The sequence below is a fragment of the Anser cygnoides genome, chromosome 2 (genome assembly GCF_040182565.1).
Source record: "Anser cygnoides isolate HZ-2024a breed goose chromosome 2, Taihu_goose_T2T_genome, whole genome shotgun sequence".
In the NCBI taxonomy this organism is placed as follows: domain Eukaryota; kingdom Metazoa; phylum Chordata; class Aves; order Anseriformes; family Anatidae; genus Anser; species Anser cygnoides.
In genome coordinates, this window is record NC_089874.1 from 134,921,791 (window position 1) to 134,949,571 (window position 27,781).

At 36.1% G+C, this 27,781-nt stretch overlaps 1 protein-coding gene across 12 annotated transcripts in view; it reads left to right on the top strand.

Moving 5' to 3' along the window:
• RALYL (RALY RNA binding protein like) overlaps positions 1-27,781 on the top strand; it is a 425,404-nt gene that overhangs the window by 83,252 nt on the left and 314,371 nt on the right. For 2 of the 12 annotated variants that reach the window (XM_066993127.1, XM_066993131.1), the window contains one exon: positions 27,247-27,464. The exons of the other annotated variants lie outside the window; for them this stretch is intronic. The gene's annotated coding sequence lies outside the window, so the exon portion shown is untranslated. The remainder of the gene's footprint in view (positions 1-27,246; positions 27,465-27,781) is intronic. 12 annotated transcript variants of the gene reach the window in all.

The window sequence follows — 27,781 nt, forward strand, 5'->3', positions numbered from 1 at the left end:
TTCCTCTGTGATCTACTAAAGTCTAAAAGTCAATTTCTCTCCCTCAGCATCACTGAAGGTGTAAGTGCTCGCAATGCTGCCCCACATACTCAAATGTGTGCATTTTACTTTTTCTGTTCTTTGCAATACATCTGCCTTTTATTTATTTATTTATTTATTTATTTATCAGCAAACGTAGCAAATAAAAATATTTGAGATACTATTGAGATACTATCAATTCCTTATCATACAGCCTTTGAAGAAACTTTCCAAAGATTATCCATCTATGTAACTATTATACCTGGATGCAGAATAAATTTTTGCTATTCTTTTTTCTTATATGATACCTATCCAGAAGAAGAGTGAGGCTGTTTTATAACTTTTCAGTGCATTGGATGAAAAGAAAGTATGACAGCAGAAAACATCTGATAAATTAAATTTGACATGTTTTTTTATCTATATAAAATGGATACTGAACAGCTGGTAATTGCAAATACTTCAGCAGTCATTTCTGATGTGGGATATTGCTTCTGTGCTCAACATTAATGAGATGTGAGTTGTACTTCATCAAACTGACAATTCATAGGTTTTTTTGATGAGCATGTGATATGTTTCTCAGAACAGTGTATAATGGATACATTTACCTGGGAAGATGAGAAAAAAATATAGTTTCATTACTTCTTAATGGCCTACTTTAGCCATGCACTGAAAAGCTGTGAAAAGAAATATATGGATGCATATATGTTAAATAGAAATATATATATATAGGTAAAATAAATAGAAAAATCTATTCAAAATAATAAACACCACAAACACCTTTTGTAAAAGAAAAATAAATATTTTTAAAACGGAATAACTAGACCTAGAATTTGGAAACATCTTTACTGAATGAGAAGGATCTGCTTTTCTGTAAAACATGTTGCCACATTTGTTTTATCAAGTCTGTATTTTTATTATTGAAAAATCAAGTCCTGATGCTACATGAAAACATCTGTTGACTCATTATAGATTTCAGAGAGAAGTCAGAGGGATTAATCAAACATTTAATGTTGTTCACCCACATAAGCAGGATTAGGGCCTTTGATTGCACTGTGAAAGGAACATAAAGAAACTACATTGTCATGTCTAGGGAGATGATTATAAAGTCATTCAAAATTGCCTTAGCCACTTACATGATTTTGAGTAGATCTGCATGAGGTCAGTGGGTGACCTGTCATGTCTCAATACTACAGTTCCTCACTGTTTTTGTTGTTGTTGTTATTATTATTATTTTATTGTGAGTTGTGGTGACATGCACACACATTAGCATGTAAAATTAATCTTTCCATCCTCCATCAGGGCCAGAAGAATGAATTTCTGTTTCTGGTGGTGGGTGAGCCTGCAAAACAGTCTAGAAAGTCCTATTAGAAATGATGGGAGAAAAGACTAAATATCTGCAAAAATGGTAAAAATATTGACTATACTATCATGTTCCTTACTTCCAAACACAAAAGCATAATAATATATAGGTATTCACATTCTACTAGCATTGCATTGTGGGTGATGGTCACACTAGGAAACTGCTAAAAAACCAACCACTAGGTTATGTGGCTATGTGCTACCAAACTCTATTGTAATGAACTGAAGTTATCTTGAAGAATTTACTTTGGTTTCATAGACAAAAGAATCACTAATTCTCATCACTTTGAACTTCATAAAAGTTTACCTAGAAAAGTACTTGTTGCAACATAATTATTAGGAGAACTGCAAATGAGGAAGGAAAAAAAGAAAAAAAAATAAAAAATGCAGATCACAAATGTTGGGAGGTAATATAAAAATGCAGGGCATGTAAGAAAAACTGCATGTCCACTGGATATCCTTGAATACTGGAGTAAAAGACGTAGGACAAAAATCAGGTAAAATTCATTCAAAAAGACACTTTTGTGTGTGTGTGTGTGCTTTTTGGCTATTTATTTTCTTTCTTTTATTTTCTGTGAACAATTAATTGTTCACAGATCAAGCATTCTTTGTTTTTCAGTTCCTTTTATTGTAAGCTGACCCCAAAATATTTTCTCCCTCCTTCTTTGTTCCAAATGCAGCCACACATGAGGGTAGCCTGTCCCCAAGGTGTGCCATAATGCAGTCCTGAAGTTAATCCAATTTTACTACAGATATCCAATTATGAAAAAAAGTAAGCATTTAATTAATATATATCAAGAAAGTATTTCTAATATAAATAGGGAACTGCTACTGCTGTAGTCTTCGTGATTCCAGAAACCCAAATTTAAAGAGTAGGCATTCAAAGCAGTGCAAGTATACAGAAAAACTGTCTCAAGAGATTTTAGCCTAAGTAAAATCTGACCCTATTGTCTGTATATGCATCAAGGGGATAAAAGATAAGAGAATATGCTTATTAATGTCAGTGTTGGTATGTATAACAATCAATTAATTCCAAAGAGATACTGGGAGAAACTTCCTGACAGTTATTACAGTCACAGTTTGAATTAGCTTCCCCAGAGGAGTTATGAGGCATCTGAAATGTTACAAAAGAAACTGTCTGCTGGTGACAGCAGAGCATACTGTATTCTGTCATCCGGAAAATCCCTTCTATTTTAGTGTTCTTCATCACAGGGATGTTTGCACAGGAAAAAAAGGAAGCTATGTGTTACAGAATATGTAGAAAGAAAATATATTTAGCATTGATGCACCTATACTATTGGCTGATATGAGTTCTTGGTATAGTCATTCCAGCTGTCATCTAAATTTTCATAGAATGATATAGAAACATAGAATGGTTTGGGTTGGAAGGGACCTTAAAGATCATCTAGTTCCAACCTCCCTGCCATGGGCAGGGTCACCTCCCACTAGATCAGGTTGCTCAAAGCCCCATCCAATCTGGCCTTAAACAATTCCAGGAATAGGGCATCCACAACTTCTCTGGGCAACCTGTTTCCATGCCTCATCACCCTCTGAATAAAGAAATTCTTCATAATACCTAATCAAAATCTACCATTTTTTCAGTTTAAAGCCATTGCTCCTTGTCCTATCACTACATGCCCTTGTTAAATTCTCTTTCCATTTTCCTTGTAGGCATGTTTTAAGGTACTGTAAGGCTGCTATAAGGTCTCCCCAGAGCCTTTTCTTCACCAGACTGAACAACCCCAACTCTCTCAGCCTGTCTTCATAGGAGAGGTGCTCCAGCCCTCTGATCATCTTTGTGGCCCTCCTTTAGACTCACTCCAACAGGTCTATGTCCCTGGGGCTCCAGAGCTCAACACAGTACTCTAGATGGGGACTAATGAGAGAATAATAGAGGGGGAGAATCAGTTCCTTCAACCTGCTGATCATCCTTCTTTTGATGCAGCCCAGGATATGGTCAGCTTTTGGGGCTACAAGCACATGTTGCTGACTCATGTTGAGCTTCTCAATGACCAACACACCCAGGTCCTTCTCCTCAAGGCTGCTTTCAATCCATTCTTCAAACAGCCTGTATTTGTGCTTGCGATTGCCCCAGCAGAGATGCAGGACTTTGCACTTGGTCTTGTTGAACTTCATGAGGTTCATGAGGTTCTCACAGGCAAACTCAAGCCTGTCAAGGTCTGTCTGGATGGTATCCCATCCCTCCAGCATGTTGACCACACCACAGTTTGGTGTCATCGTGAAACTTGCTGAGGTTGCATTCAATTCCACTGTTGCCAATAAAGATATTAAACAGTGCCAGTCCCAATACAGGACCCTGAGGAATGCCACTCATCAATGGTCTCCACATTGAGCTGTTGACTCTTTGAGAGTGCAACTCTTTGAGTGTGACCAACCAGCTGATTTCTTCTTACTCACCAAGTAGTTCATCTGTCAAATCCATTTCTCTCAACTTTGAAGACAAGGACATCATGAAGAACAGCTTTGTCAAATGCTTTGTACAAGTCCAGGTAGATGATGTCAGTTGCTCTTGCCTTATCCAGCAAAACTGTAATCCTGTCACAGAAGACCCCCAGACCCGTGAGGCACAATTTGCCCTTAATTAAGCCATGTTGGCTGTCAACAATATCCTTGTTATTTTCCATGTGCCTTAGCATACTTTCCAGGAGGATCTGCTCCACGATCTTGCCAGGCACAGAGGTGAGACTTACTGGCCTGTAATTCCATGGGTCTTCCTTCTTCTTCTTTTTAAAAATGGGGGTCATATTTCCCCTTTTCCAGTCAGTGGAAACTGCAACTGCTTCTCAAATACGAGGGATTGTGGTTTAGCAACTTCATCTGCCAGTTTCCTCAGAACCTATAGATGCATCTCATCAGGTCCCATGGACTTGTGTACCTTCACTTTCCTTAGATGGTCTCAGACCTGATCTCCTACAGTGTGCAGTTCATCATTCTCCCAGTTCCTACCTTTGCCTTCTGCAACTTGGGCTCTGTGACTAGAGCACTTGCCAGTGACAACCAGGGTAAAAAAGTCATTGAGTCAGCCTTTTCCATATTCTGGGTAGTCAGGTCTCCCATTTCCTTCAGAAGAGGGCCCACACTTTCCCTGGTCTTCCTTTTATCGCTGACATTCCTATAGAAACTTTTCTTGTTGTCCTTGATGTCCCTGGTCAAATTTAATTCTAACAGGGCTTTAGCTTTCCTAACCTGATCCTGGCTGCTCAGACAGTTTCTCTGTATTCCTCCCAGGCCATCTATCCTTGCTTGTAGTGTCTGTAGCCTTGCTTTTTTTTGATTTTGGCCAGACATTCCTTGTTCATCCATGCAGGACTCCTGGTGGTTTTGCTTGACTTCCTCTTTGTTGCGCTGTATCACTCTTGAGCTTGGAGGGGGTTATCCTTGAATATTAACTAGATTTCTTGGGTTGCTCTTCCTTCCATGGCTTTTATAAAGTACCCTCCAGGCACTTTACCTTTTTACTCTGAAGAGGCCAAAGTCTACTCTCCTGAAGTCCATGGTTGTGAATTTGCTGTGAACCCTCCTTGCTTCTCTGAGGATCCACCTTCTCTAAACTAAACAGGCTTCTGTAAACTCCACCATCTCATGGTCACTGCAGCCAAGGCTGACCTTGAACTTAACATTTCCCACCAGTATTAATTATCATGTTAATTAATTGTATTAATTAATTATACGTAATTATTAATTATATTGATTATATTAATTATATTAATTATTATCAATTATTATCCCCCGTATTAATGAGAATGATGTCTAGCATAACACCTCTCCTTGTCTCCTTTATCAGTTGGAGAAGGAAGTTATCATCCTGCATTCCAGGAACTTCCTGAATTACTTATGCTTGCTCTGTTGTCCTTCCAAAACATTTAGGGGTTTTTGAAGTTCCTGATTAGGACCTGGACTTATGAGGCTGCTTCTATCTGTCTATAGAGAGACTCATTTTGTAATGCTTATCAGCAAGCACCATCTGGTCATTTTGTAGTATCTTCTTTTTTTATCAGCAGTGTGTGAGGAAAACACATTTGATCCTGCAACAAAAATATCTCCGTATAAAAAATATTATTCTTACTCCCTCATAAGTTTGGTCTTTTTTAATTATTATCTTTTCTGGAAAAAAATTATCAGTAAATACTATATAATAAAATAAGACTGGAAGGTCTTGTTATTTCAGACAATTACCTTATTTACAGTAAAACAATCATACAAATCTCCAAGATAATGGATAGGAAAACTTCTGTCATGGGACAGAACTGAAAACTACTTCAAGCAGAACAGTTTATTAGTAGTGATCTGTTCCATGAATGAAACCATAACAACATTAAGAACATGCTATCTGGGTGAATATAAGCTCTCAGTATTTCAAGTCCAGTTTATGACCAAATATAAAATGGGAATGTACATGCTTTAAACTTGTCAGTTCTTAATCCATGTTGTCAAAGCTGAAATTTTGATACCTCCCAAGCCAGTCTCTTCCAGCTGAAATTTGGGAAAAAAAAAAAAAAAAAAAAGCAGCTTTAATTGTACTAGCACTTGGTCTCTTTGGTTTTCTTTGTTTTTTATTGTGTTTTTTTTTTTTTTTTCTTGCTCTTTGGTTTTCTTTAGGTGAAATTTTATACACATTACACAACTTTATAAAGATGTTAACAACAAGAAAAGATATGGGAGGTCCTTCCTCATCTTTGATGAGGATAATGATGAACTTAATATCTTAACAGCACAACACTGAATTTATTTCCTGACTGAGAAATTCCTTGCAAGGAAGAGACACCATCTAAAAGTTTATTGCATTTTTAAAATATATTCTGATTAACGGACATAGTTTCATGTCAGGAAGACTTGACTTAAATCTACCTATGGAGACAAAGTTTAGGAAACTCCTACAGGAGTTGATGAGTACAGGTAATTATTTTCCAAGTCTAATATTTCTTCAAGCATTAAACTCCTTGAACCCAGTCTCTCTCTCTCTCTCTTTTTTTTTTTTTTTTTTAACAAAGGTACAGCAATGAAAATTTTAGATGTTTCTACTATAAACATAGGAAAAATTACAAATACAATTTTAATTAGTTTCAGTAGCTGTATTTTAACAAGGAGTAAGGAGCATAAGTATTTGATTTTGCTCCGCAGATGAATGCAGCTAAATAAGTAGAAGCAACAATTATTCTATTTCTCTGAACACTGATTTGAAGGACCTCATTAGGTTACATTGGTTGCAGATTGACAGATGAAATATATATATTTTAATGAATTCCAAGAATCTGCTGCAGCAATGCCTAGATTATAACCAATTTTCTAAGTCTGTATTTTTGAAAACATAATCACATACCAGACTTTTAAGTTCATGATTTTTTTTTCCAGTGGATAAAATTTGAATGTTTCAATTTGTCAATTTGTCTGTTGACAGGACTGTGCAGAGTAAATTTTGCTTATACTTCAACCACAAACTGTAATCATGAACTCCAGACATATAATCTATGCAAAGTGAAAACAAAGTATTCCAGTAATTTGCAGATCTTTTTTGTGCAAGTTTTAAGAAAAACACCACATATTGTGAGACACATCATAAAATTGTCATATGGCATTGCTGCACAGGTTGGGAACATTTTAACCTCAGGAGGCTGGCAGACTTCAGGATGAGGCACGGTTTGTGGTACCTCTTTGGCTTCACCACAACATTAATTTTAGAATTATTCTGTAGGAAAATACTTTACACAGTATCACAGATTTCTAGGTTGGAAGAGACCTCAAGATCATCGAGTCCAACCTTCGACCTAACACTAAGTACTCCACTAAACCATATCGCTAAGCTCTACATCTAAACGTCTTTTAAAGACCTCCAGGGATGGTGACTCCACCACCTCCCTGGGCAGCCCGTTCCAATGCTTAATAACCCTTTCGGTAAAGAAGTACTTCCTAACATCCAACCTAAAACTCCCCTGTCGCAACTTTCGCCCATTCCCCCTCGTCTTGTCACCAGGCACGTAGGAGAACAGACCAACCCCCACCTCGCTACAGCCTCCTTTAAGGTACCTATAGAGAGCGATAAGGTCACCCCTGAGCCTCCTCTTCTCCAGGCTGAACAAGCCCAGCTCCCTCAGCCGCTCCTCGTAAGACTTGTTCTCCAGACCCCTCACCAGCTTGGTCGCCCTTCTCTGGACTCGCTCGAGCACGTCCATGTCCTTCCTGTAGCGAGGGGCCCAAAACTGAACACAGTACTCGAGGTGCGGCCTCACCAGAGCAGAGTACAGGGGCACAATCACTTCCCTCGACCTGCTGGCCACACTGCTTCTTATACAGGCCAGGATGCTGTTGGCCTTCTTGGCCACCTGGGCACACTGCTGGCTCATATTCAGCCGACTATCAACCAATACTCCCAGGTCCTTCTCGGCCAGGCAGCTTTCCAGCCACTCATCTCCCAGCCTGTAGCTCTGCTTGGGGTTGTTGCGCCCCAGGTGCAGGACTTTGTGGTTGTAAAAGCAAATAAACAACTGATTTTAGTACAACTTGCATTTATTATTCTATGAAGCAAAGATCTAACCTAGTAAAGAAGAAATATTTTCAGAAAATATATTTCAAACTATAATGATAAAAACAACAAATAGATTATCATTAAAAGTGACTGGAAGGTCACTTTTAAAATCAAAAGAGTCTTAAATACATATTAGGTATTTAGAAATTATTTATTTTGTTACTTTGTTATTTTGTATTTATTTTATTACAAAAATATTTTGTAATTAATTATTTATCAGAACATGGGTTTCTCTTTTAGAATTGTTCTCTTTTTAAAGACTATTTCATTAGAAAGATAGAAAAGAATTTTATAATATAGCTTGCTATTGCATTCAGTGAAATTTCTTTATCCAGTCACAAATTCATACTATTTAAAATTTGTTGAGTGAATTTTGAATCTCTGAAAATTTCATATCTTCTGCACTTATGTTGGATAACTCTTAGAAATTTGAGTTATTTGTCTGTAAATCTTATGCTTTTATGTTTTAAAGCATGATCTTTATGCTTTTTATCTTATATGTTCAGAATGACTGTGTAATTCCAGCCCTGCATAGCATTGTTTTCCTCATATTTTGGCTGCAGTCAGTAAAAGCTATACTACTCAACATTTTTTCTTATATGTAAATATACATACTACATGAAGTACCTCGGGCGGGGGGGGGGGGGGTGGGGGGGGTGGGCGGGGAGGGGAAGAGAGAGAGAAAGGAGAGAAAGAAAGAGTTAAATAGTAACTCTATCCTTTTCCTATATTTCTTATATTATTTAACGGAAGTTTCTCAAAAGTTACACCAACACTCAAAGAGAAAGACATGTCAGTCCTGTAACCTGCCATTTGGTAAATCTTGTCATGAAGGCACATAAAAAGTATCAAATTTTGGAAGTGTAGTGGTAAAAGATGCTTTCCAGAATCTTTAAAAATAATTCGATATGCTTACATTGTACACCCACTTATTTTTTTATCTGATATATTAGTCAGTGATGGCATTCAACATAACACCAAAGCCTTGTAAATTGGTACCTAATTGATCAATAAGTATGCCTGACCAAACAGATACAAGAAAATAATACGATATCATATATATGATTATGATATCTATGATTTTGAATACATTAACTCATCTTTCCACAGGGAAAGTATAGTCCATATCAACTGATTACTGGTGTTTGAGTTACTTTTTGCAAAATGTCAAATTGACATTTCACAGATATACTCTCTTACAATATTATGGCAGTAGTTTTCTCTGTATTCTAATTTATTTGAAGGTTGAAATAGGCATCCTCAAATGGAGTTTAAATCCAGTTTTTTTATTTATTTTGTCCTCTGTGTGTTCTAGTTTCCACATCTTTATGTCATAGCTAATTATTTAAAAATGAAAGTTGACTATGTCATTTTGCCTGAGTCCATTAACTTGAGTGCAATCCTGCCTGTTTTATCTGCAGAAACGTAGATCCTCCTTAGGGGCTTTAACCAGATGGGCTGCTACTAGTACATTGAACTGCCAGCCAAGAGAGCAGATTTCTGACAGGCATTAATATGGGTTAGAAAAGGATTCTTCCAATACAGAAAATAAACAAGTATTTTTAGCAGTGCTGCTTTCCCCAGTAGTTGCTTTCAAAACTGGGTTTCCATTCTTTATTTTGTTTGGTTGCTTCAGGAATATAATGCTATGAGCAAGGACTTTATATTTTAAGTGCTCTCTGTTTAAAATATAGGTACTTCTCTGGCTCTTCCCAAACTTTTTTTCTTTTCTTTTCCTCTAAGAAAAATCTGAAAGATGTGAAAAGTTTTCTTTGCTGTTGCAGTCATGCTGATTTTGCATCATATTCTGCTCATCACCCTCTTTTATGCCTCACAATTACTCATTTGTGAGGTTAGATAGACTAATTTTGAATGGATAACAGCAATTACTATTCTAGTATGATCAGTTATTTTTTAAAGTTCCTCCAGAAATAAACGTTATGAAATGTTTCAGACATAAGTTTCCATAAGGACAAATAAACTTTTTCTTAAGTTTTCTGTTTCAGAACCTTCACAGTTCTGGTGAAGTGTAGTGCTTATGCTTTTTATTCTTTTATACAGTAATGCTTAAGAAGATCTTGCCCTGTTCTTAAGTAGCTTAAATGATGGTAGTCATATTATAGAAGGGATATGGAGAATATTATTATTATTTATTTATTTTTAGCACATAGTAACTTCTTTCCTCTTCTGAACACAATCATGGGAAAATATACATATTTCAAGGTTTAGTAATGGAACACTCAGATCAGCAATGTTGCTGTTTCTCTAAGAAGTACCCCACTCTTTTTGTGCTTAGATAGCTGAACAGAGACAAAAAACAATGTCTCAAAGTGACATAACACAGTACATTCTCTTCAATGCATGGTCTTGGTGGTAAAATATACTTACTGGTATACTGCTGTTGGTTGGCCAGATGTTTTGGTTTTGTTTATGTAAAAAGTGCCACTGTATGCCAGTGTTCTGGATGCGCATTGACATTTAAAAGTTCCATTTCCATTTACATGTAATATACACATTTCAATCAAGGTATTTATTCAGGGAATATAGAGTATTCACATTCTGATGATGTAAAAAGAAGAATGAAACTTTAATTTGATTCTCAAAATCGTTTTTTCCTACCTGCATAGAACCATTTTCTTCACTGTGCATAATTACTTTGTACTGATGAGAAAGACTGATGCTGAATACAAAAATAATGAAAGGGTTAAATTACTATCAGATTTGATATGCTTTGTATTAAGTCACAGAATTCCAAATGTAGCCGGTTACATGGAAACAGAGTAAAGTTTGCTAAGAATTAGGTGAATTACAAGATCACTTGCCTTGAAGTTCTGTCATCATGAGTCCAAAGAGATTCATACAGGAGGCCAGGACAATGCTAACATAACTTTATAGGTAGGCAGCACTGATGGCACAAAATATCTAATAAATGAAAACACACTGCAAATAGACGTGAAATCACTGTTTTGTAGAGTGGAGATAAATCCCTGTAATAATGGAGAGTTTCATGAATATCGTGAGAAGTATACTAAAGATTTGAGAGATAAGGTTATAGTCAAGATAATGCCAGGTCTGTACTAAAAATAAAAATAAGAAGTCTGAGTTAAGACAGCAAATAAAAATTATTACATATTTAATTGTATTTAAAACAAGCAAACCAATTAAAAAAAAAAAAACACCACTGTGGTTTGACTGAAGAGGTAAAGCTTTTACTCTGTTTGATCAGATCACTCCCCTGAAATAATTGATGTATGGGTTTCACTGAACTTTTTAATGGATTTATCTGTGTATTTATTAATATATATATTTATTTGTGAAGATTGTCACAAGTAGCTAACATTAAAATTAGAGCTAAAAGACTGAAAAAGATGTATCAATTAAGAACTGGATCAAGGGTTCAGTTTCTGATACAGGTGAAGTTAGAATTTTTTGCAGATTTCAGTGGCAGCAAAGAAAAAATAGGCAAAGAATTCAATTCTATGTGCTCTCCTATAGGACACTTTCACACAAGTTTATGTTTGTCACACATTAAAAAAGAAGATAGTGAGATAAAGAGCTCTGAATAATGTGCATGGAGTCACTGTTGCTGGCAAACTTTTTTGAAACAGGAGATGGTGCCTATGAATACATTGTGTCTGGTGTTCTCCTCATGAAGTTTGAAAGAGTCTAAGAAATGAAGTAGGGAATGAAAGCAAGAAAAGGAGGAGAGGTGTGCTGGGATGTAACAAGTGAGCTGAAGAAAGAGTTGACCATAGGAAGAGAGTAAGCACAAAGGAAATGAACAGATGAAAGTTAGCTAAATCAAGAGAGAAATTTCTACAAGAGCAGAAAACTCCAAGGAGTTTACATTGTTTGTCAGACAACTATTTTCTTTATGACATTGCTTTCATTTTTGTATCTGAACATTTCCATATTAAGTAGTAAATATTTAAGTAATAATAACAGTTTATAAAGATATAAAATTTAAAAATGAGATGATCAACAGGTAGATGGAGACAAAAATAAAAAATGGGAAATTACCACTGCAAATAGTAGAAAGTAAAAAAGCATAAAATGGAAAGGAAAAAAAAATCTTAAAATCACAAGAACTGTGAAATTTTTCTGCAACAGGTTAAAAAAACAGTGAAGAAAATATATCAGATTGCTGCTAAAACTGTTTTGGATGTTTTAATTCCAGGGTGTCCTAATGGATATACAACAAAGACCTCTTAATGATAGTAGGAACTAGATATATATCTCAGATCCTTTTAACACCTCTCTAGTTAGTTAGCTAGTTAAAATTGGAGTCACTATAATTTCGAAATACACTTTGGCAACCTTAGCTGATATGTCTTAGCAAGAACATTACCACTGGAAACTGAGGAACAGAGATAGTTGAAATTAATGTTGCAATCTGAACCTTATTTTTAGACAGATAGTTTAAGATTAGAGGAAAATAATTATTTCAGATCATATATTTTAGCTGTCGAACTAGTACAGTCATTTCAGAGTACAACTTCCTTGGTTCCAGATCAATCAAGAGAGGTTCTTTTCCTTACTTGAAGAAGTTCCTAATGAAAGCTTCAGCTATATCATCTCTTGAATGCGATCTGCTTCTTTCCCTCATTTATTATTGCTAATAATGGAGAAAAAAACAAAACAGAAAAAAATAAAATAAAATCACTTTCATCTCTTTATAGGGCTGAGAAAGACAGTTCTGCACAGACTGAAACCTGATCCCGGCTGAAACTACCCATGTGTTCACAGAGCTGTCTGGCAGGGTGCTAACCAACACATCTTTTGTCTCTGAAGCACAAATTCTTTTCAAATTAATCAGATAAATTTGCTACACTTTGAATTAGCTAGAGATACCACCAAACCAACTCCATGTCCAACATTTTCTGAGTGAGAAAGCTCCCAGTGATGCCCCAAGGAACAGTAATGTGCTCAGAGAGCAGCTGAGGCACACAGGTTGTATACAGCAGAAGGTAACAAGCATGTGTTTAGGCAGAGCTGCCTGACACTTACTCTTAAAGTGCTACTTTTTCTTAATATCTTTTCTTGTTGCTTTTTGCTATGTTGTCAAACTTCATTCAAGATCTGGGGAGCATCCGCCCTAGACAGGAGGGCTGGGAAAGAGTTTTTTGGCAGTAGCCACTTGTTCCTTTTCCAGGTGGGAATTAACACTCCATAGGTCTTTCCCTGAAAAGCAGTTTGAAAATTGTTACTTCTTATTTTTCTCTAATGGAACATCAGTAGAAAATAAGAACGCTGTAGGAAAAGTTGCGAGAAAAATAGTCTGCCAAATTCTGTGCACATAATTACTTTATTATTTGCCAATTAGAAACACTCCTAAGTGAGCTGGTGTAGCCCAGGCCCCTATGTAAGACTTCCAACTGCATAGAATAAGAAAGCTATTACTTTCTGAAATCATCATTGCATGTATGAGATTTATCAGTGGATAAGTGCAAAGTACAATCCACATCTCCACCAGCTTGCTGCTTGCAAGCATCAGGTACCTCTGCAGAGGCAGGTATAATTGAGTTATTTAGCAAACACGTCATACCTTCATTAAGAGCACTCTGAGTTTAGAGCAGATATGTTAATGTGAAAATAATCTCTCCTGCTTTATTTTGATACACAATCCGCTTTGGACACATATTCAAGGAGGTTTTAGATTTGATTTTTCAGGAAGATTTCCATTTAAGGATGGAAACTGTGACAAATGTTAGGAAATTTTCAGAACAGCTTTAGTGAACAGAGCATGGCCATATCAATGCTTGACCTTCCAAAAAGTCATCTTGCAGTGCATTTCCATTGTTGCATGAGGGTTTCTTGCCAACATTTCACAAAAAAAATAAAAAAAAATCTGTCCAAAACAGCTCCCCAGTGTGGAAATATATCAAGCTCCATTAAATAGTAAGCCAACTGTACTGTTTATAGGTGTATTAGATTTTTTTTTTTGATTATATGTAATTTTATATGGTAGATGGGAGAACATGGTCTTTCATACCATCAAAATTCCTGAGTTGTCATTGCGAGGGACTTTTAAGCAATGATGTTGCAATTTGTAGAGCTTTTTTTCTTCAAGCTTTGGGTAAATCTTCCTAGTTACAAACTTTCCTGTTCCCTCTCTGGAGAATTGAAAATAGCAGAAATTAAACTTAAATCCAGTGGGAAGAAATCAAAACAAGCAAACAAACAAACAAACAAAACAGAAAACACATTTCTGAAGTTTAAATACCTTACAAGCAAGCACATAGTCACTGAACACTGATTAACGTGCTGCGAGCAGAGACATAAGCTAGGCCTCTGTACCATTCAGGAATTCAGAGAACAATCCAACCTCTCCTCTCCCAATCTCTCCCCAGTCCTTGATCTATGCCAGAGCCAGGAGTAGCCGAAGAGGGACAGAGATGCTGAAGGTGCAGGAGTGTGCAGGAGCTGACACACATCCAAGCCGATCTCTGCAGTTTTCACAGGCTACTGCTTTCCTTTTCCAAGCAAGGGAGAAAAGGCACCTCACTAAGGTCTTTGCAAGTTTTTCCTTAGAAGAAAGTTTTCTTTTTCAGACAAAACCCTCAGTCAAAATGTTCTGTAGGAACCCAGAAATTCTGTGTATCTTCTAACTTCTTTCTCCAATGCAAAATTTCCTTCCCATCTAAGCTCATTCAGGATTAAACAAAACAGCTGAGACTGTCTCAGGTGAATTTGATAAGCAATGAGAACTAGCCAAAACCATAAACACCTTATTACAATCTAATACTGCTTTTCTTCCATTTTTTCCTTCCTTTTTTCTTTCCCTTTCCCAGTAGCAAATAATTGTCACTAGAGCCTGGTCTGAAAAAAAAAACACAATTCTTTTACCTTCCCTATCAAAGTGGAAACATAGTAGAGAAATTAGTTTTTTCAGTACTAAAAAGCTGATACTGTGGATTAACTTTTTGTTGGACCACATGTAAGAAATTGGCACTACAGTTTAAGTACTGAGGACTGTGTCAACTGGAGATATTTTTTTTCTGTACAAGTCCTCTAAGCTGAGGTCAGTCCATTATTCCTGTTAATTGGCTTATTTTTTTTCCTGTCTCATCTATAGAGATTGTTGGTGTTTTGTTTTTTTTTTTTTTTCGTTTTGGTCTTTTTTTTTTTTGGTGTTGGGTGTTGTTGTTCGCTTGTTTTTTGTTTGTTTGTTTGTTTTCCTTTTTTCACTGATTAATGGAATTGTAGCAAGAATGTTTTGTTCTTTGATAGTGTGCAAACTTGATTTAGTCAGCATTTCCTATTTTTTCTTGGTCTAAACAAAAATGAGAGTCTCTGAATTCCTAATGACTAAATTAGTAGGACAAATGTCTCCTCCTAGGAGAATGTCTTCTTTGTCATTTACCTCCAAACTTTCTTCTTTTCTTTTTCTTCTCTTTTCTTCTCTTTTCCTTTTTTTTTTTTTTTTTTAAATCTCAGGCTGTTTAACCTTGCTTAAATCATGACAGCAAATGAGGTTAATTTAAATGAACTGCATACTCCTATAAATTAGTAAATAAGACAGTCAATTAACCAAATTAGATCTTATTGGAAATTGGCTGCTGCCATCTGGAAATGTGTTATTAGACTTTATAGTTGGCATGACCTTTAGAGCTGGATCTAGCAGGATTTTTTATGTCTCCAAGAATTGCTTGACTTGGAAGAAGAAGTATTTGCAAAGCCTTTTTAATATTTCTGTACTTACTGAATAACTAGATTGGGATATATCATATTGCTATTGATGAAGAGGTAGTTGAATATGTATGGAATTTCTTATTGAAAAATCTGAATTACATGTCTATGCATTGGCATTTGTTACTCTGATTTTCTTTTTTCTTTATTATCTAGTCTTCTGATAGTCTTCTGTGGAATCAATCATAGTGAGACTGGCCTTTATTTGTCAAACTTTAAGCTGCTTATCTCCTTTTTAAACTGCCAGGTTTGTTTCCCATTTAGAACTTTTAGTGAAAATAAGGGCATGCTTATATTGAATAGTGAAGTTTTGAGGTATTGTTTCAGTGGTATCCAGGCTATCCTCTCTGTAGATAGCTCAGATGAGTGCTACCTGGACAGAAAGTTGCATGTATGTGCATGCTTTCTATTGCCCTAGGAAAATTACAGGGCAATGCTGTTCTGGGGGTAGTTTGTTCAGTGCCGTCTTGGGAATGGCTGTATTACATGGCCAAGTATTTATGTTATTGAATGTATTTGCCATTACCTTCAGTATGTGAAAGCTGTAATAGCTTGCTGACCTCATTCAGGATGCTTAACCTGCAGCCTGTACAGGTTTGGAGACAACTTATATTGAGGTTGAGTCTCATCCTTCTGCTGGCCCTGTTTCCTCAAGGATTTTGTCAGCAAGTGGTGGACTGCCCAGGTAGGTTGCTCAGAGAGGTTGTGGAACCTTTATCCTTGGAGATATTCAAAAGCCATCTGGACGTGAGCTTGGGCAATTGGCTTTAGGTGCCCCCCTTCCTTGATGGGGTGCTCCCCCTTCTCACAAGCTATTGAGATGGTTGGACCAGATGATATTCAGAGGTCCCTTTCAACCTCAAACATTCTGTAATTGTGACTGGATAATTCATGCTTGTGGCCTCTGAAGCTTCTTATTGGTGTTTCTTATAATGCCTTCTCTTTCATAACACAGAGACATGTTCTCCAACACGATCAGGTAACAGACCCTTGCAAAGAAAGAAAGAGTAGAAAAAAGTTGACAAACTCCTGGGTTGTTGACCTAAGCCCCTGGGGTAAAATGATTTGCTTCAAGTCATAAACTGCTTTTTACTCTGTCAAGAAATGTGTTACATGATGCATGACTAATATGCAGTAAAGCTGTCACTGTATTACACCCACATGCACAAACAGACCGGCTGTGGTTCCCAGATGCCACAGAACTGGTCATATGGCTAGGAAGTTCCCCCAGCTGTGGGAAGAACTGATTTCTCAAAGCAGAGAGAGCATTTGAGTTAAACAAGCAGAAAAATATATATATTTCCAGATATCGGATAGAATCTGTTTGGGAAGAGGAGGGATTTGGACAAAAAGAGCACTACTGTGCCACAATCAACAAAAGCTTCATAAGCATATATATGTTTTATACATAGGTGTCATTAAAACTCAGAACAGATATGCCTTACCTAAGCATCTACTCCTATGTGTTCAATGAATATGTTTTCTTTTTAATGTCTTTCCAGTGGTATCTTATGAATGGGTATTGCTCTAAAATGGACTTTAAATTTTGTGCTATGTAGATTTCCATAAAATAATTACTACAGATTCATTGCTTAGCATGGGATCTGCAACTTTTCATATTTAGAAAAACTATATGAACAAATCATGGAGTTCAATAATTATTTTGAATGCTTCAAATTACTGGAGAAGTAAAAGACTTTACTGATCAAAATCTGGACTGAGGCCTGGAGTGTTAGAGACCCTAAAATGTCTTCCCTGACTGGCTCTTGACAACTTAGCAGCTGCTGACAAAAGGCAGAATTCATGATACAGTTCCTAGAAACTCATCTACTACCACTGTTGTGTCCTGGGAGATTTTTATGTGATACTGACCAAACCGAAGAGCTCCATTGTAGAAAAAATGTATGCCTTCTGGAGGGGCAGCAAGTAGTTGAATGAAAAGGGAGAAAATATCTGTTGCAAGACTTTCATATGATCTCTTCTATAAGGTAACAAAGGGTTGTTGGAACAGCTCAGATCCTTCGGTGTCTCTGTTTTTCTTCAGTTCCACAGAGTTGTGGATATATTGCAAGAGAGACTGAGGTCTGGAGGCCCCTACAGTACTTCTTGAAGAAGTAAGACTGAGACCTGCAACCACTTTAGAGGCCGGGTTTATCTTAGTCTTATTTAATTTAGAAGCTGAGTATCTAGGGAGCCATGAAGAATGAAATAACATAGAAACAAAGTTGGATGTGGCAGTGAAAATGTTTGTTTACAGTGAGGTAGGGATCCACTTAATTGCAAGCATTAGGTGACAGGAAAGCATAAATACTATGTAACTGTTACACTCATTCAGGTAGACCCTTAAGACTCCTGGATTTTATTTTATTTTTTTTCCTGGGGTGGTGGGAGTGAGAAAGGGAGATGATCAAAAACTAGTTTGCTTGCTTTCCTTAGGAGGCAGTCAGGTGTCATGGTTAATATGCATTGTGCTGTTCCAAAACTTCTGATATTACTTTGTAAATGACTTTTCAGCAACATAATTTTTTGTCTATTATTTTAAAAGTTTGGTTTATTTCTAGATGTTTTCACAACATAACTTTCATTTTACTAACTTTCTTCAGAGTGACTACCAGGTAAGAATTTCTATCTGTGATAGTTGTAGAGAAGAGATTTTTTTGAATTCTGTTATATCACTGAAAATAATGATTGGAAATGTCAATAATTTAATACCATTTTCTTGCAAGTGTCTCCTGTATAAACATAAAAATTAGGTATTAATCTTGTACTCTTGAACACTCAATACTAGACAAAATTGTTAGAAAGACATTTAAATACATAAATCACACTAATAAAGGTAGTGTGAATGTACTCTTCTTGTGATTTTACTGAAATACAGTGCTTATCAGGAATGTACATCAAGAAATTATAAATTCTTAATGCCACTATCTCTGCCCAGAGATTCTCATTTCTCTTGGTCTCAAACTGTAGCATTTGTTTGCTTATAACTGTGACAGTATTTCTGCTTGCTTCAGAATTTTGCCTAATTAGCTGATTTGATAGATCTGTGGAACTGAATATATTTGTATATCTGCCTGGGAGCATGAGAAAGTAGTAAATAGATAAGCTGTCTCTTCTGCTCCACTGGTGCTTTGCATCCACTGGTGATGCTGTATCAGAACTCTGGAATATTAAATCACCTGACAGTCATTATATCATTAAGACTGAATATACTACTAGGATGTATTAAATATTAGCCCTGAATACAAGTCATATTAGCTCTCTTTGTCCTTGTCTTTGTTGCTAGATTTAACTAATATGAATTTAATGTATTTCTCTAAAAATATATGCAAAATAAAAGATTTCATAGCAACAGTTGAAGTTTTGGGATAAATAAAACCTTACCATGCACAGAGCACAAGTAGCTTGTTTACTCCTAATCTAAACTGCCACTTGCAACTGGAATTGGTCTTCTCAGTTATATCAGTGCTGTTCAGCATACTTAAAGTAATATCAGGTTATTCTTCAAGGGAAAAAATGCATGAAGTGACATAGATTTTTAAACTGTTATATTATAAAATGCAAAACCTATGATTATTTCTTTGCTCAAAACTATCCAGGGCGTGTTAGTGTAATGGGCAAATTTTTGTCGGCTTCCTCTCTTCTGTAAATATACAGCATCATGTTGTAGTTCCTCTGTTAAAAATAGTTTAATGTGAGGACAACAATAAAAAAATAGACTTTTTTTTTTCTTGTTACCACTGGGGGAAACAAAGTCAATACATTGGAATAGAGGTAGAAGGAGTCTGAACTTGAGACGTGAGCTTTTTAGCTTTTTTAAGGAAACCTTAGTTTCTATAGATGGGAGATTTTGACCCTTCTTTTTCTATAGAGTTGGCCTTCCTTTGGCCAAGAAAGAACATATGAACAATTTTGTATCCTAAGTTAGCTATCTTCTGTGGTATGATAGGGAAAATGAATAGGAGGCTCTTCTAAATTCTCTTCCCAATAGGCAGTTAAGTAATTACTCAGTGGCTCTTTTTGCTCTCTAAAGTTAATCTTCCTTTTGCTTTGACTTCTGAAAAATCAGAGGAGCAAAAAAGCATCAGTGTTGGTTGTATCTTTCTGGGGAAAGATTTGCAAATGAGGAGTTGAGGACTTCCATGGAAGTAACTGGAAGGCAAGACAATTTTACTAGTACTTCTACTCAGAGATCTATAGAAAACCAAGTGATAATGGGGAAAAATAATGTGAGGAAATATTATTTACTAATTTATTATTTCCTGTGTTCCTGTGGAACTTCTATTCTAGCAAATGCAGTTAATTTACTTAGTTTCCCTGTTTTCTGTGTTGTTGTTTTGTTGTTCTTGTTGTTGTTTTCAGAACAGTGTATTTACTATGTAGAATTCTTTCTTAATATTTAAATGAAATAGAATAAAAGTTATTGATAATAGATAGAAAAAGTCTTAAATCCATTTCAGATGCTAAAAAAGACGCATAATTTTTAAAAGTTATAAAATTATCACAATATTTTTCTAACTTTTGCAAGAATATGAATTGCAAATGTCTGCTTTGAAATAATTTACTCTTAAAAAACTATGAGTGGCATTTTAAATATAGGGTGAAAAAATCTGTTTTTTAGAAAGGAGTGTTCACTATATTTTGCTTTCTCAAACTTTGTATTCTATGCGTGCATTATCTCAGTATAGCTTTTGCTGAGGTTTTATCTGATTGAGGTTGCATAGAGTGGAACATATATGTTTAGCTAAGTAACCCTTGTACCATATTTATATCTCAGTGTGGTACAGAACAAGTCTTGCTTTCTCCATGTATCGTAATTTGTTTGTCATAAACTTCATGAAACATCAAGGGAGACTAGCAGCTGACAGAAACGGGTGCTGCACCACTGATTTAAATGGATTTAAGCCTGCCTACATCCATCATAGACTTGGTTGTCTTCCAAAATATATATTTTTTTTTTCTGTTGGAAATGACAATTTCAGATTGTTCCACTTGTAATATTGCTAGAATTAATTATGGTATTATGCAGTGAAATGTAACTGGCCAGACTCTGCCAATTGGATTTCTTATTAGGCAACCATGTTCTATGTTTTTGCTTGTATTGCAAAAACAAACATATTTCCAAAATCAATTTTGGGGGGGGGGGGGGGGGGGGAGGGGGGGGAGAAGAGGAATGGGAGGACGATGACACCTTTCTTTTGGTAGTCTTACTCAACCTTCATTACCATGTTGATATGCATACAGACTGCAAACAGCACTTGGCTAGCCAGTCATTCTGAAAATGTTGCTCTCCTTTTGTTGCATCAGATGTTAAATTGTCTCTGCTTTTGAGGCTAGCCATACAGTCACAATATCGCTTCTCCCAGCTTATTTCCAGTTGGTGTCAAACACTTTATTCCTGCTCCCAGATGGCTCCTGATGTCAGCATCTTCCCTACTTCCTGCTATATTTAAGCAACCCCCCTTTCTCTTATGCTATTCCTAATGCTTGAGAAGAGATTTTTGTAAATGCCTGTTGGGTTACTTCATTATCCCCTTCAAATCCCTCCGTAATTCCCCTTTGCTCTGATGCCTGCAGGGACCTTGCCAACAGTTAGCCTAGTGATGTGTTATGACTACTGCCAATATGGTCCCACGGTTTCCGTGTGCTCTCCTGTCTATATCCATCTGTTCTCTCTCCTCTTGTGCTCAGGATATGCTTATGCTCTTGTCACTGTAGCTAGACAGGAGAACTGAAGTTTAAATTGGCTACTGAGAACACAGACAGCCAGGAGCTCAGCATACGGGCTGACCTGGCCTGGTCCTGAGATGTGGCCCACCTCTAGCCCTACTCCTCAGGAGCAAGTGACCTTTGTCCTCTGTTCTTCCTCGAAGAGTGTGCAGGTACTGTGTGCCACAGTCAGGATCCCTGTAATGAGTGTTGCCCTTCTCCAGGTAGCTCTCATCCAGCTTTAAAAATCTAACTTGCCTGAGGCAATCATTTGAAATTTATTAAGTGGCAAGGAAAACACAAGGGGATATACTTTCCTTATGTTGCAAAATTGGTACTGAATTTCAGATAAATCACAGACTAGCAAAGTGAAAAGAATATGCAACTTTAATATAATCAAACGGAAATCTAAAGTTTTTGAGTCTCAACTAGCAATACAGACTAAATACTGCAAAGAAAAAAAAATCAGATATTTATTGGTGTTAACAAGTCATAGCTCAGTAAAGGAGGGAAGATAATATCACAAGTTCTTGATATTTTTAAAAGTTATGCATGAATGCAAATAGAAAAAGTAACAAACATATGATGTAAAGACCAAGCAGCAAATCACCAAAGATGCCTTAATACCTAATGTATTGGGCAGCCAGTCTTGGTTGTGATCTAGGCATGATCAAGCCACCTTTGAGAGCCTCTGCTGCAATCTTGCTTATCATCTAGAGTTTTAAGGCAATAAAATAATCTTGTGCATTCTTGGAATTTAAGCATTTAGGTATCTGTATCTGTGCTTAGGAGTTATATGCATTTCTTTAACATCGGTACAACGTGGATTTATTTTGAAAACTTGAGGATACCATAAAGCCGCAGGGCTTACATGAGTCTCCCTAATCACATAACAGTCTCTATCCAAAAGTTCTCTGCTTAGAAAATTTCAGTTTAGAAGGGTTGGGTTCAAAGCTTTCTGCAGCTTTAGCTGGATTACATTTTGTTCAAAAGTGTATTTGTATGTTTATGTTTATTTTACTGATCTTCTAGAAAATAAAGTTTCTTATTTGAAAAATGCATTTGATCTTCAGGGTCATTTCACCTTATATCAGTCAATTTGTTTTTATCCCTAGAAATATAGGGGATGAAAAAATAGAAAATAAAAGGCAACAAAAAACACCACCACCACCAAAAAAAAATACTTTTTGTTTTGTAGCCAGATAGCTTTCGAGTTTTCAGGAGAAAGGAAATTACTATCCATGCTTTGTTTAAAAACAAAACAAAACAAAAACACCACTTTAATACTTAGGTACAATCAAATATCCTTGGCCTTCTCTTGGAGGGATGTTGGGGAGAGAATACTTTTTCCTCTTGGATTATTCTGCAGTTCTGTGATGCTTGTATGATTATCTCTATCAGGAGAAGAAAGAAATTGCAATTAAGTATTGCTCCAAATGAGAGCTAGGTAAGACAATAGAGAAATTACTCTTTAAAAAGATTATGAAAGATCTAGACAATGAAAGTGTTACATAAATTCAATATGCAACACTTATTCTTAAAAAGAATTATAAGAAGAATCTATGTTAAGTTCATTAGATAATTCTGAAGTCTGTGTGTAACTGATACTGGTGTTGTTACCAATTAGTAGCTCCTGACATACAGTGGTAATATCATTAGAGATAATAATAGGTAAGACTCTTAAACAATACTTGTAGTCCTGCAATGCTAATTTCTGACTCAAGTCGACCAAGAAATTGTTCCTAACAAAATCAAGTGTTCTGCCTAGCAGATTAAAAAAAGTGAAATGTAGAGATGGGCCTTTGCTATAATCTGACAGCAGTATTGTCATTACCAATGTATAGGTGTGGTGGTTTTACCATGCTAGGCAGCTGAATACCACAACCACTCTCACTCCCCCTCCTTAGATGAGGAGGGGAAGAAGTAAAGGAAAGAACAACTCACGGGTTGAGATAAGGATGATTTAATTAAAGGAAAAAATAAATAATTATTAAGGAAAGATTATTATTAATTAAGCAATTTAACTAAACAATTTAACTAAACAACAATTTAACTAAAGAGGAAAAAAAGGGAAAGGGGAAAAGTGAGGGGGAAAGGGAAAACTAAACAAAACAATTAAAGGCTATGTGGAAGTGCAGAGGAAAGAAATTACTCTCTACTTCCCACAAATGAGCGATGCTTGACCACGTCCTTGAAGCAGGGCCTCAATGCACGTAGCTGATGTTTGGGAGGACAGATGTTTTCACAACGAGAGTCCACCCCTCCCCTCTTCTTCCTTTTTCCACCTTTTATTGCTGAGTGTGACATCATATGGTATGGAATATCCCTTTGGTTGGTTTAGGTCAGCTGCCCTGGTGATGTTTCTTTTCTCATATTTTTGCCCACCCCCTAGGAGGGTTAGAGAGAGTCCTAATGCTGTGCCAGCACTGCTCAGCAGCAGACACAACACTGGTGTGATACCAGTGCTGTTCTAGCTACAAGTGCAGAGCACAGCACTGTATGGGCTGCAGCAGGGAAAGTTAACATCCCAGCCAGACCCAGTACAATAGGCTTCCACATTTATGTATTTAAATGGAGTTTTAGAAAAGTGACTAGAGTTGGTACTGCAAGACTTCAAGATTTTCAGATGAAAGCAGGTTCTGAATTCCTTTTTATTTATTTATTTATTTATTTTAAGTTGGATATGGGTATTTATATCATTAGTTGCAGAGCTTTTGGGGACAAATAATATGTCAGCTGGAAGAGTATGACACAAGTAACAAGGAGCAGAGCTGAATATCTCTGGCTACAGACATGAGTACTTCCCAGGAATGCTTATTAAATTTGAATTATTCTTGGAGTTAAATTTAATCCATAACTTACTGAATTTAGAAGTCTAAAATCAAGATGTTGTTTGAAACCTGAGGTGGTGAAAAGGGCAGTATCAGTACAGCAGATGCAGTGACTTCTTGTAAACAGGCTCTTTATTCAGGTAGTCCCTGCTTGCCCACCCATCAGTCCTTGCCTCCATGCAAGTATAATCAGGAAGTTATTTTACAAGAGGTAGCAGACCTTGGTGTTTAGCTGATATCATTTTGGGAATGTTTACTTCACGCATGTCAACTTTATCTCCTCTGCAGTTTAATTAGTAAACATAGACTTCTGCAGTTCATTATTGTACCCTTTAACACCTATTTTGATACTTAATCTCACTTTTTTTTAGTCAAGTTTTTCCCGCAGCAAATACATAAATAACCTACATATAATATGTCACCTAGACTTTCTGTATCTTTGTCACCCCTATTTCTGGGTAATATCAAGAAGTAGCACTAATATCCCCAGCTATTATGTCTTATTACTTAATGATTTCAAAGTGGATTTGGGGATACTGTACACATGTAAAGGTAGAAACAAAAAACTAAGAGTAATATTTCTTAAAATTGTTATTGGGTTTGGTTTTCTTTTAAACAACAAAAGTTGTTATTGGTGGGTGGTTTTGTTGTTTGTTTTTTTGAGAAAAGTTGCTATACATGAACTTCAGAAAAAAAGAACAATTCTTGTCTGAGGCCAAGTAGCCCTATAATTTATTTATTTCCTGTTATTTTCCAAAAACCTCTAGAGGTAGTTCATAACTACTCATCATAAAATCATACATTTAAATTCCCACTGAGATTTTTTTCATTTTTCCTTACAAGCAAATGGTATAAATATCTTTCTCAAGAACTTGATTTTAAGGGTGTGACTCAATACCTGTTAATGCTAATATAAGTATTTTCATTGACTTCTATTGAATCTCAGATGGTCTTGCACATTCAATATGCGGCATTACTCATAATTTTTGATAACGTAGCCTTACTGAGGGACCAAATATAAACTGCTGATGTGCTTTTTAGTACAATAACTATTGGCATAATATAGGCTGTATTATTCTAATATTAAAAAATATAACCTTTGCCATCTTAATGGAGAAGCAGGCTGTATGTCTTGAATCTCTAGTTTCAGCTATACTGTACTATACTTTTGGTTCTGAGGAAATACATACTTATAAAAATATGTTTTGAAGAGAATTTAAGAAACTTTTCAAAACAATCATGGTAGGAAAAAATACCCACTTTCTCCACTAATAATTTCAAATGGCCATTGTGGTTTCCTGAAAAGATTTCTTGAAAAAGGAGTGGTTTTAATCAGTTAAAATAATGGGATATGGTCAGTTTTCAAAGTGCATATGTCTCTAAAAGTAATGTCTTTCTAAATGAAACAGCCTGTTGTTCCAGTCAGAGGTGACTTGGACCATGTGGAGCTCAGAGTGGCTAGAAAGCACTATGGTTTCTTAGGATTTACACCTCTCCATTGAAGATCCACATCTATGAGCGGGTCTTCAGCTGATACAAAATTTGTTAGAGTGACACTGGCTATGGACGTGCCCCTAACATTGCTGTCCTGCCAAGCTCCCACCTAACTACTGTTAATTCTCTTTTGATATTTGTCATCATGAATATGCTTAACTCCTCAGGTCCTTGCTTTGGTTAGACTGATGATGCTAGACGTTAGTTGCTGCTTTGCTATTATAAATAGCTTAAGCTTTTTGATGGATTATTACTGTGTAAAGAACCCTTCATGGTAACGGATAATTTTGATAGGGCTATCTAACTGGTGTCCCTTTATTGTATGCTTTGGCCTCTGACTGAATGGCATTCCCAGAGAATACTGTTTCTGGCCCACGTCGATGACTTCAACAGGATAATTTTCTGTTGTTGTTGTACAAGATAAGTAATGTTTTCAGGAGTGTAAATAGTAAAGCAATTCAGAAATTATGAAAAACCTTCATTTAGGAAAGCAATGCTGTAGTCCTACCTCTGCAAACACACCAAAGGCTTTAAAAGTTAGACTTGATTCTAGATTTTATTTATTTATTTTGAGCAAAGCTCAAAGGAATGATAGAAAAAGACAATGTACTTGAAGAGAAAATGACTGTACAATATATGTAATACTTTTTGTGCTGGCAGTCAGACCGACAACTTTGATAGTGATTGTAATGGATGAGATGGTGCTTCATCATTGGAAGGTTCTGGTGTGGGAAGCCCTGATCTACAGTTGTAGAGTAAAGGAGGGAACACAAGTATGTCTCCTTATTTGCCATAAGGTTTTTCTCCAAAAGACATCATAACTAAGCAGCAGTTGACAGAGGTGAAGAATTTTCCCCTCTCCCTTTTCCTCACTGACTACTACAATTTCCATATCACATACAAGGTCACTACATTTGCATTCTTAAATGCAAACTGCCTGGACATGCAGCAGATTCCAGATTCCATAAAGATGTTTGCAATACAGTGATAGCTTGTAAGGAAGACTCTGTGCCTTGCAGCACTGTGCGTCTCCTTGAATCATTATCTCTGCTTATATTAAATGCACTACCCCCTGTTTTATAGAGGTTACCAAATTTAACATTTATGGGCAAAGCAGCTACTATAATTGTCTTAATTTAAAAGGCGTGAACCTAATCTGGAACACCAAATGAGAATTTCTAATTTATAATAATATAATAATAATAATAATAATAAATTCTAAGGAAAGTTAGAATTACCAGTTATTGGTTTGTTTGTTCTTTTAAGCTTATTTTGGGGAAAGTGTGATTAGGAATAACTAAACAAACACATACAGAGCTGGTTTACAGAAGTACTCTGTGTGGACCTGGAAAAACATGCGTGGAGGATCCCTCTAAAATGTGGGAAAAATATACTTTGATATTGCTTTTCAAAAATACATGTTTATTCTTAGGAACTTTTTAGTTTTTTCTGCACCCAAAGATGTTTGTATGTTGTAAAATAAATAAATAAAATAAATCCTACAGCTTTTCTTAGTGGATAGTTACTGTACAGACATGATCATCATTGATTCAAAAATATATATATATTAATTATAACAACCATTTAATCTATTTATTGCAGCTTTAAGAAGTCTTGATGTCAACTGGCAGCTTACAAAATAGAACTGACAGTTTCTTTGACACTTTCAGCATAACTGTGAATAAGATGAAGGTTCTGCTCCCATTAGTTATTTCCACAGAAGCGCCTGTGTCATTCATTGTGGAGGAATTGAATTCTGCACTGTGTCATTGATGAAAATGAAATTTGTTTTAATAAAACCCTGTCTTAAATATTAACAGGTAAGGGCTTTTATGTTTTTATCATGTTATGTTGCTGTGTAAAGGAAATCTTCTCTCCCTCCTCCTATTCTTATGATCACTTTTCTTTCCTAAATCATACACAGTCAATAAATTATAATAAAGTTCTTAAAGGAGAACTTCAAACAGAAGGATTAGGGAGATTCACTTCCATCCTAACAATTTATCCATAACTAACTGAAGGTTTAGCTTCTTGTCACTCTGATTCATAAACTGCTTAAGAACCAAAAACTTAGCATTAATACAAGCTGAAGCTTGTGGTAAATGAAGTATGGCAACTGGAATGTTATGTTACGTCC